This window comes from Austrofundulus limnaeus, unplaced genomic scaffold (genome assembly GCF_001266775.1).
Source record: "Austrofundulus limnaeus strain Quisiro unplaced genomic scaffold, Austrofundulus_limnaeus-1.0 Scaffold182, whole genome shotgun sequence".
Taxonomy (NCBI): Eukaryota; Metazoa; Chordata; class Actinopteri; order Cyprinodontiformes; family Rivulidae; genus Austrofundulus; species Austrofundulus limnaeus.
This window is the reverse complement of record NW_013952584.1, coordinates 621,519-632,994: the sequence shown is the minus strand read 5'-3', so window position 1 is coordinate 632,994 and position 11,476 is coordinate 621,519. Positions and strand designations below refer to the sequence as shown.

General features: G+C 40.0%; 1 long non-coding RNA gene across 1 annotated transcript in view; it reads left to right on the top strand.

Annotated features, from left to right (window-relative positions):
• Window positions 1-11,476, top strand: part of LOC106524317 (uncharacterized) — a 208,173-nt gene that overhangs the window by 22,582 nt on the left and 174,115 nt on the right. Inside the window, exon 2 of the long non-coding RNA XR_001310993.1 lies at window positions 4,676-5,108. This is a non-coding gene — a long non-coding RNA (uncharacterized LOC106524317). The remainder of the gene's footprint in view (window positions 1-4,675; window positions 5,109-11,476) is intronic.

The following is an 11,476-nucleotide window of genomic DNA, read 5'->3' as shown; positions in this document are numbered from 1 at the left end:
ACACAGGACCACACACCCAACATCTGTCCGCTCACCTGAAAAATAAATGGATAAATACATGGAGGGCATATATAATTCAATTCAAAATTCAAATTCAAAAATTCTTTATTGATCCCAGATGAAAATTTGGTGTTGTAAATAAATATATACACATACCCATACATATATAAAGATATACATTCATAAATATTGTCAGTATATACAGACATACAGTATATACAGTACACACTTAGTGACCAGTCAGAACCCCCTGGATCAGAACACCTGTTTGTGAGCGGTTGTGAACATGCTTGTATATACAATATTTCTCCAATGGAATATTTAATAGTGACTGGGGAGGACCGGAGACCCAACCCCCAAGACACGAGGCAGACATAGGGAAGACCAGAGCCCAAGGGCCCGAGAGGGATCCCGAGCACAGAGCTCCAAGGGGCACCCGCACGGGAAGATCCGCCCACCCACCCCCCAGATCAGACCATAGGGGAGAACTGGGAGAGTCCCACCAGCGACCACACGTACAGCCGCCGGGGCCAGCAGCGACAAACTCATGGGCCCCACCCGCACCCGCCATACCAGAGCAGATCCAGGAAAGGGCACAGAGGTCCAGGCCCMCAGGGYGCACCCCCTCCAGGCCAAAGCCCGACAGGGCCAGAGACCCCGAGCCCCAGCAGGCAGTCACCAGGCCAGGCCGGCACACACCCCAGCGCCTAGCGSCCAGCGCCCAGCCCCAGACCCCGGGAACCCCCAGCATGCCGGCGGCYAGCCGCTCACCCCACTGGGGGGCCGAGTAGCAGCGGGCCCCCAGATAAACCAGCAAGAAGGGCAGCCCAGACCGCAGCCTGACAAATACCCAAACATACACAATCGCACCATCCCACCCTCATCCTCACCCCGACTCAATCAAAGACGTACAAGGACGTCACATTCCACTCATACCCCCGAAACACATTCAATACCCCCAGGTCTAGGACATGCACCCATCCCCTATTGGAGGCAGCACACACCCGAACCCAGGAGGTAGACCCAATCATTCTGAGRTGGAGAGGAGCAGACAGCCAAGGCCCGGCCCGGGCCGCACCAGTACACCCAGCCAGCCCCCCGCTGCAGAGAAGCCACAACCATGACCACCCCACCACACCGCCAATGACCAAGTGCACCCCCCCAGCCATCCACCCCCGGAACCTGGCAGCCACCCCGGCCAGGGGGCAACCCACAGGAACCAAGAGCAATACCTCAGGAGCACCACCAGGGGGGATGGAGAGCCAGCCCCACCCCCGGCAACCGTCCAAGCCCCGAGCCTACCCACAGCCCAGGACCACACCTGGCGGCCCGCCCTTCTTCAGGACTCCCTCCCCAAATGGCAGTCAGGGAACGGGATGGGAATAAAGACCCTGACACACACACCCCCACCCCCAGATGTACTGTTGGTGCGTGTTGTTCTATAGAGCAATTAAAAAGGGAAAGAAGAAGAGGCAGAGGCCGGCGTGGTGCCAGTTTCCCCTCCACCACTACTCTAACCCAAAACCCTAAGTGTCTATATGCAAACCTTGGGGGGTGGTCACAGGCACAGGAGGTGAAAGTGGTGCCATCCAGCCACCTATAGCCATGAGTGCCCACCATAAGTTCCTATATGTGAATGTCATGAAAATGTTATGAGTGAATGTCTAAGATGTACAATCAAWTTTGGGGCCCAGGTGGTTATGGCAAATAGAAAGGTGATATTGTTGCTCTTTTAACACAACTGTGACCCAAAAAAACCCTACATGGGTGAAGTTGAAAGTGAAGAGGATGGAATTGTGCGGTGAGGGATGGGGAGAATAAGCTGAAGGAGCAAAATGCTCCCACAGGGAGTCAGCTCTCCCGCTGGCCCCAGTAAGCCCTCCCGTTCCCCAAAACCCACCCAGGAAGAGCAGCTCAAATCCTCTCCCTCCAGGCAAACCGCCAAGTCCACAGAACCCCAGACCATGGACTGACGGAGCCCTGAAGGCCACCAGAAACCGGGACCAACACCCGCCCACTCAGAGCCACCCAGACCCCCAAAACCCGACCCCAGCCCCATTGCCGGCCCGCCGCCCAGAGAGGCCACCATTCCCCAGCAAGGATGACCCGGCCAAGAGCACCCACCCAACTGCCGACAGAGCAAGGGGGCACCCAGGGTGAGCCCCCGCCACAGCAAAGGGGCCAACCAGCCGGCCCAGCACGACCCCCAGCCACCACCAAAGGCCACTAACCAATCCCCACCCCAGAAGACTTACTACACCCACCCCAACATTCTTGCTTTGACAATGATAGGTGGTGCAACAATGATATAAAAAGTCAAAAAAACTTTGATCCAGATGGGAGGACCCCACAAGGGCACATTGAAAAAATCTAAATGTGTGTGTGAAGGTTTTTGCTTGGTTGGGGCCCCACAAGGATAACCGCTAAAAATGTGTGTGTTCTAATGACTGAATCTTGTTTGAAGGTAGCGACTATAGAATTGTCTCATGAGATAAAATCGTTTTATAAACATTAGTTTAACATAAGTTATTACCTGCAGGCTGGTATCACTTCTGACCAGGGCAAGATTCATGCAAAGATGGTGCTGTGTCACTTGCATCAACAGGGGCCTGAGAGCCTGCAACATAGAATTTAAAAGAAAAATGATTCAAGATCATACAGATGACATACAWGACAGACATAAGACMTGTGAGTTTCATTCGTGTGAAATTTGTCCTTGTAAAACCTCATTTTGTAATAACAACGCATTATGTAATAATGTAATAAAATCAGGCTTCAAAATGTAATAAATGCGCGCTAAAACTGCATTATGTAATAACTCACGCAAAATGTAATAAGTCTTCAATGCATTATATAATAACATTATTACATTTTGCGGCAATTATTACAAAATATGTTAGTGTAATAATCTGGTGCATTATGTAATCAACAATCAAAAACCAGTATTTCTGTTCATCCTAATCAACATACTTGTAATAACTGTCATGTTGCAAATACTACATAATTAAATCTTTATAAATTTAGTCAWTAAAAACGGAACTTCTCATTAGTAAGCGCAAACAAAATGTTTAGGTCCGCAATTAGCGGGTTTGTGCTTTAGCGGACTGGTGCCCACCACTGGGTCCTTCCGTGTAGAGGAGCATAATGTGCACTGGTTACATCGTCCCAATTTTCCCTGTATCCTGTTCTGAGTTCATTTCCTGAGTTTGTAAGTAGAGTTGTCTGCCTCATCAGCACCTTTGTTTTTCCTGTATTTAATAAAATCAGCTACCTTTTTACCTGTGTCTCCTGAGTCCCTGCCTGGGTTTCAGCTACCTTAGACATTCCCCACTAATAAGGGTGGGTGTTATTTTTCTTTCTCTACTTCCAACTAAAGACAAAACTATTCCATTTGGTCTTTTTTGGGCTGCATTGAACCTGTATGGAGCTGTGCTTCTTAGACCCAGGAACTTACTGAAACCTGATTGAGGCAACAGCTAAAAAACTCAAACTGCCTTTCAACAAAAGAGCAACTACTTCTTCCTTTTTTGTGTGTGTGATTTTCATTAGATTGTTTCCTCAAAGAATTGTTTAAGGCACTTTTTGAAGTCCTTGAATATTTCAGGCCTGTATCATCATGATTTCATTATTTTTTCCATGAATATAAAAAAATATGGGAATATTGCAAAATTAGGTTTAAAATAAAATGTTTGAATTACATGGAAACTACGTGTATCAATTTAAATCTAAGAGATGGAAATTGCTGCTAAATGGTTTCAATCTGAAACTTTTCTGATAAAAAAGTAATTCTTTATTCAGGTTTAAGGTTTTAATGTTCCTGTGATGTGTTTCCTACAAATACAACAATGGGAAGAACACATCTTAATATACAGTATAAGAAATTTGGCATAATACACATAATTTTCCCCATTTTGTTAGATAACTGGCATGTTTTTATTTTGCTTAAGCCAAAGTGAAACCGAAAGATAAAACAAAGAGGAACTTTTTCAAAAGGTGAACTCCCTGCTCTGACTTTTCATCTCTCTCTGATTGTGACTCAAAAGAATCTAAAGAAACATCAGATTTTTCACTACAGTCTGTCTTGTTAGACATTGTAGTGATACTCTGTTTACATACAGGCATTCCTCTTTTCAGTCACAGAGGAAGGGCTGGTAATCTTTCAGTTGTGATACAAAAAAAAAACTCAAATCAAGTTTTTTATGTGATCTGGCAGGAGATTCCCTCCATTTATCGTTAGAGCAAATTTTTGGTCCATTGTGGAGTCCATAAAGGAGCCATCTGCCAATACTGTGGTTATCTTTCCAGGCTTGGAAAGCTGGGAGCAAGTTTGCCCGACCTGAGCGTGACTCAAATTTTCCAGTGTTTCTTTGTGCTGGAAACTAGTTGTGAAGGAAAGGGGAACAATCAAAAACAATCAGTCAGTGTAAACCAACCAACATGTTGTAGAAGCTCCTTCTTCGCTCTCTGAGCTCCATGGCAACATTCACTTTGATATGCAGATACTCTTGCCATTTCTACAGTGCAGCACCATCGGGATTATTGACTTTTTCGAGAGGCAGCGCTTTCGCATTAATTGAGAACCTAAAATTGTGCTTCCCTGTTTTAGTGTTTTTTATTTATTTATTTATTTTTGTGCATCTGAATAATAATGCTTCATGTTTCTTCATCCCCCCAGATGTGGAGAGAACACTGTGTGCTGGTGCCAGAGAGTTCACTGTGAGGAAGAAGCTTGAACCTGTTGTCTTCACAGCCTGAAGCCTGAACACCATCCTCGAAATTATCTTTACCAAGCTGGTATAATGGCACTCTTCTGGTAGTTTTTGCCTTTTTGTCCGGCTCCAAACGGCCGCCTGGTGTTGATAAATCTTGGGCACATTTTTACTCTCTCCTTACAAACCAGCTTCTACAATGGATTGCCTGTGTCCGGGTGAAGGGGTGAGCTGGACACAGGCCCTCGCCGGCAAACTGTAGCCATCTGGATTTTATTCAGCATAATTCCCGTGCTTTTATTCTGGAGTTATCCTGCATTTGGACCAGGGATGGATGTACCAGAGGCCAGCAGGCATGCCAAGAAGTCAACATCTCAAAAGCTTGAGGACCAGAAAAAGGTAGGCAAATCTTTTCTTTTCTTTTTTGTCATTTCTTTGAATATGCTTCATTTTTATTTTTGGATAGTGTTCTGTTTTTTCAGTTTTATTATGTGCAAACCAAGAGCTAAATGYTTGTTTATTGCTGGGTTTGTTGCTCTCTTCACACAAAAAAGAGCACATCAGTCCATTTGCTTCTGCTGTCTGAATTCTTAATTGCTCATTTGCTTCATAGCTGCTATTTTAAAAGATTAGTTTGAAATGGGAGGAGTTTCTGCTCCTCCTCAGTGCCTTTATTCTTTCATCTAAACTCATAAGGCTTGGTGGGCAGGAGCAGTCCTAACCCATGTAATGGGAATACTTGTTTAATTTCTTTTTGATGTTCTCACTTCTAAAAAAAATGTCCCAATGAATGAATCCAATAGTTTTTATCTGCATTTAATTCTGTTGTTCAGACAAATTTGGATTGGTAATAATTTGGCATAGGCCAGTCTGAATGTGACTGATGGTCATTGTGACTGATCCACCCACCATCTGGGATGGTAGTGACTCACTGGGAAGAAGTTTTGTCACTGTGCTAAAAAATTCATCTCGTCTGCAGAATGAAGGATTTCAGAACAAAAGCTCATTGAGCCTCTGTCTTTCTAGTTTGGGTTTATTTAACTGAGAACACATCAATTGCTACTTGTGCACAAGCCAGTTAAACTGCATACAACTGTTACACTTCAAATGTACACTACATAGGGTACATCTACACAAAGACATTTTGTTGCCAACAGCTAAAATTATCATGCAGGGTTTGAGAATTATGAAACACAATGACTTCAGATCTGTATACTGCTGTTTATTTATTTATTTATTTATTTATTTATTTATTCATTTATTTATTTATTTATTTATTTATTTATTTTTTGTTTGGTTGTGCATGAGCAGGTTCACTGATAGGAAGATGAGTTTCCCATAAAATCCCTTAATGCAGAACTTTTCCTCAGAGCTGTGTGTTGGATTTTGTTTTTTGTGTTCTGAGATATTACTTTTGGGAGACTATCAGTGAATCCTCCCTGGTTTTGTGCTTTGTTAGGTGTCCTCCTGAGCCTGTCTTTAACTGTCACTTTCTGTGGCTCAAACACGATGCTGTTCTGTCTTCTACGTTAGGCAAGGAGGGAAAGATGAAGGAATGCTGAGTTGGTAAAAACAAAACATAGCTTTCGTGTCTGATTTATGATGCCTGCGATGAGTAGTCTTGTGGAAGTGCTAAACTAGTTACAGTGGGTCCATATCTATGTACCCCCSGACCATTGTTTCCCAGTACCATTGTTCTCCCAGGGTTAATAATGAATGTAATGAGAGAGGCTTGGTTCTCCCTTTCGAATGTCTTTTAAAATAGTACAGGTATTGTACCAGGTATGGGGATCTGGGGAACATAGGCAGTGTATCCTCAACATTTTTTGGCCTTGAGTGGGCACTTGTTGGACAGGGGATGGGAGTGGAATTTTGGCTGGCAAGGCACTTGGTTCTGTTAATAGGGCGGGGCTTCCTCCTTAGAAGATGGTGAGGGGAAACAACGATAGGTCCTGGCGAACATAGGAATGACCCTATTACAGTGTTTCTATTGGGTTGCACAACTCTGATAGGTATTTCTAATGTTCTGCTGTCTTGTTTAAGACTTTACCTTTTCAAATGGTACAGTCAAAGGTTTACTCCAGTAGTTTTCTAAATATATCGATATGCAATTCTAAACTGTGTCAACACTCACAAGAATCCATCAGCTAAATMAAGTGGAACACTAATATTTACCAATACATCAAAATGTACAATTTTCTCACTTGTAAATGTTTTTTCCTTTAGCATAACCAAAGTTGACTGAGTTTTACTGACTTTGGTCTTTCTTTCAGGTAGAGACAATTTTGTTACTTGTTTTTTTTTTTTTTTACCAGTATTCATGACATTGCACTTTTATTTTTAGAGCAGCCGGCTTGGGACCTGAAAGTCTTAGGTTCGACTCTCCGCCATGCCGACGTCGTGGTGTCCTTGAGCAAGACACCTAACCCTAACTGCTCCCTGGGGTGCCTCACATGGCTGCCCGCTGCACCACTTGGGTGTGGATGGGTGAAATGCAGAGCACAAATTTCATCATTGTGTGGAAACATACACTGATGACCAATAAAGCACCTTTACATTTGACATTTTTACCACTATTATGAATCTTGTAAAAACAAAAAAGACTGTAATCCTTTAATATTTTCTCATTTAAAACTTTATAGCAATCTATAACTAAAGCTTTATAAAAGCTGCACAGAAATGCACTGTTCCTTTTACTGCCAAGCCAACAATTCTCATTAAAATTAGTGAGATACTAAAACTTTACAATGATTTTCAGTAAAATCTATACAGATACATGAATATACTTTCACACTTCAAATAAAAATAAAAGTATAGTGTTTATGAACATGTATTGGCATTTCAGAAAAAAAACACTGAGTTGGATCTCCCATTCACTTTATAGACTCCAATTTTTTAATTTATTTTTTGTCCAGACATTCAAATTAAGCATTTTAGATCAACTATTTTTTTCTGGTCAAATTAGCTCAGTTGTCAATATGAACTTTTCCAACTTTTCATAACAAACTTACAGGTCCAGTCAGTTTTAGATAGTAACTCATGCCTTAATTACTCAAAACTAAAAAAAAGAAATTGTGATCATGTTGCATTTGTTTTAGCATAACTACAAAATCTTTTTATACACGGATAAYAAAACATCAAATTAAAGAAACTGATCTAAAAATGTAATCCAGTTGATCTGCACTCAAACTTATACAAATCCATCTTTTGATTTAAAATGTCAATTATAACAGTAAATTGTAACATATTTTGCATATACAGTATAACATATATACCATTGTATGTCAGAAGTCTGGGACACTGAAAAGCTGGCGTTAAACTGGGAAATGGGAAAAAATTTCAGTGGTTGGATAAGACTTTATTTTATTTTTAGTATGGTTCCTGAGGTCACTCCTCTCGTTTTGTAAAACCACATTGTGCCAAGGGAAAAACCCTCAAGGTCACAACAAACAAGGCCCGCAGACAACCACATAATAAGCATTTCTTCCACAACACAGCCAACTGATCACAGAGACCAGACCTTGGCCTTGAATGAAAAACTTAGATAAACACGTCTTGGAGAAAAAAGCTATTTCTCATCTCTAGGTCCGGCGGTGTATACTGTATGTATACTGTACGTATGTGCTTTACATGGTTGATAGTGTGGTTGTGCAGTCAGGCTGGATAGAAAACAAGTATGCAAAGTTAATAAAAAATGGAATTAAAAGGTGACACATTTCTCTGCAAAGTCACTTCTGCTTTTGCCTTACTGTTTCTCTTTGTTGTGCCGTGTTGGATATGTGTGAATATTTGTGATACTTTGAAATGTTACTTTTACTTTACATGTATTTTATTTGCATGGTCCGTACATCAAAAATACCATAAAAAATACATAACYTATAGGCCAGGAAAGGTAGCCAACATGGGTGAATGAGCATAGCACACACAAAAATGGCTAATTTTACAGAAATTGAAGTAAAACATGGCATGGCAGTAGCTGTACAACATCCCCAACAGATAGTTTTAAATACTAACAGATTTCATGAGATTTTTATTTAAACCTTTGAAGGTAGACAAATACAGTCCATCAAAAAAAGTTTTCAATGCCAGTGCCATGGCCCTATGCTTCAACTTAAGACACCCTTAATGTGGTTGTCTTCTGTTACTTTTGTTTTGCACCTGAGAAAATCACATTGTTTACATTACTTTATAATCATTGAGAATTGAAAGTAAAATACACAACACAAAATTCACAAGATAATGTGATGATGCTATGGCAAGAAAACTTGGCTATGATAAATAAAATTAATTTATATTATAATTAATGTTCCTAAATACAAATGGGTGTATTTAAAAAGTATGTGTTTTTGGGTTTCAGCCAGAACCCAAATAAATACTTTTTTAAACATGTGTAATAAAAGTATAGAAAAATTAAATCTTGTGGGGCCATTTGAGTGAGCAGAATAATCATGTAGCTTCTTATTACTGAAAAAAATGAAAAGAGACATATTTATCTGCTGCCTGACATTTTACTTTAGTACCTAAAATTTGTCAGTTYAATATGCTGACAGAGCAAGAAATAATTTAAAGCATAATTACAAACATTTTCCTTTCATGTGAACAACTTCTTTGTTAACAATGTTCCTTATTGTAGCAGATGTTAAAAGTTATCACTGGAAATCACTTGGACAGTAAAACATTCAAAGCTACTAATAAAATACCAAAAAAAAAAAAAAACAGAAAACTAAAAATATAGTTTATATATTTTGAATTAAAATGAAAAATTATGAAAAACAGTTAAAAAAGGAATAGCAGGATGTTCATTAACCTAAGAGTTTAGTGGCAATTTGGAAAAGCGAAACAGAGTTTTAGAAATTATTTTTTTTTATTTTGAATGGGAACTAAAAAGCCACTTTAATGAACCTAAAATAAATAAGAAAAGCAAAGCTATCTAATAAATGAACAACAATTTGATGTGATTTTTATTAAGAGGAAAATGACTCACCTGCCTGTGTTTTATGAGTGAATACTTATTTTATATTGATCCTAAATTAAAAACATGAAGAAAAAACAATTAAATCAAGGAGTGTTGTGGCTAAAAAAAGTAAATAAAAATAAATAAATAAATCAAGGACTGTTGTAATACAGATAAACAGCACCTCCTTTAGTAATTCAGACATTTATTTTGAACATACTTGTAAATGTAAAGTATATTATATGCAGTAAATTCGATGCATTATTTCTCATTTCAACCTGGAAAGACACACAAAAATAGCAGTTAAACATTTTTATTGATATAAAAAAGTTATTTGGTGCTCAAGCCCCGGCAGAAGGCATGGGTGCAGTGAACTGCTGAGAGCTAGCAATCAGCTTAGGTTTGAGGTTGTATTCTCACCAGGAAAGACTTTTGGTCTGCTTGTTTGATCCAGAACAAAAGTGGACTTAATTTTTTTCGTTTGGTRTGGTTTGCATTCTCATTGAGCTTTTTTGCAAACAAACTATAACTTGTAAACAAAACCACAAGAGTGACKGTCGTTACTGAGCTCCCACTGGACAGAGAGGACGGGAGCGGGACAGAGCGCACAGACCCAGAAAAAAACAGGCTGCGTTTCTGATTTTCACATTTGTGCTGATGATACAACTGCAATATCATTTAAAATGTCAAAAGCAGCTAATTTAATGGTGGTTTCACTGTGATATTCTAATGTTGGAGCAGCATCAGTAAATGTGTRCCCCAACCCAAAGGAGATAMGGTGCTCTGCGTGTTCTGACCCACTACATCWCACGTTTCAAACTCAAGGCCCAYGGGTGACTCCCGTGTGGCCCGCCGGGGGATTTTTTTTGCTTAACAGGAAAATTGTTTCTTATATCAATGGTAAACTTAAAATTTATGATTAAATGCAACAAAATAAATTTAAAAGGTGAAAGATAACAATTGTCCTGCCCCTGAGCTGTTGGCTTTAAGTAACTGAGCAATTATGTTGGATAGCACAGTATTAATATCTGAAAATGAGCTGCTTTAGAGTCAGCATCAACGATAAACTGAAGCAAAACTAAGTGAGTAAAACTTTGTTAGTTTTATTTTTAATAAAATTTCTGTATTTATTTCAGATTTAGTCAGTCATACACTTAGTTCTTATCAGTATTAATATCTGAAAATGAGCTGCTTTAGAGTCAGCATCAACGATAAACTGAAGTAAAACTAAGTGAGTAAAACTTTAATAGTTTTATTTTTAATAAAATTTCTGTATTTATTTCAGATTTGGTCAGTCATACACTTAGTTCTTATAAGTGTTTTAAAAAGGACGTGCTTAGTCAAAGTTAAACATGACATGTGTTCATTGCAACTGACCCTTAGAGGGCTAACATAATGCTCACCTTGGCCTTGATGAAAATGATTTTGACACCCCTGCATTACGTGCTGGCAGCAGAGATGCCAAGCAGGAGACGATGAATCACATATGATTTCAGTTTATTTAGCTTAGCAATGGTGACCCATGAAGTCCAAAAAGGCACATTTTTGCGCAGTTGGTTCAGTTGAGTCTGGTCTGTATTCACACCAGAAGTGAACTGAAGTGTTGTTTGATTCGCACCAGAGTTTGCATGAGTGTATTCACACCTGCACAATAGGTCCGGACCAACGAGGTAAGCGAACTTTGGCCCGCTTAAAGCAGACCAAATGTGTCTGGTGTGAAAACAACCTTAGGAATAATGGGCCTCAGGCAAGAACCATTCGTACGCACAGATTTGTTCTTAAGTTGTGCGTACGAGTGATTTAGGAGAATTTG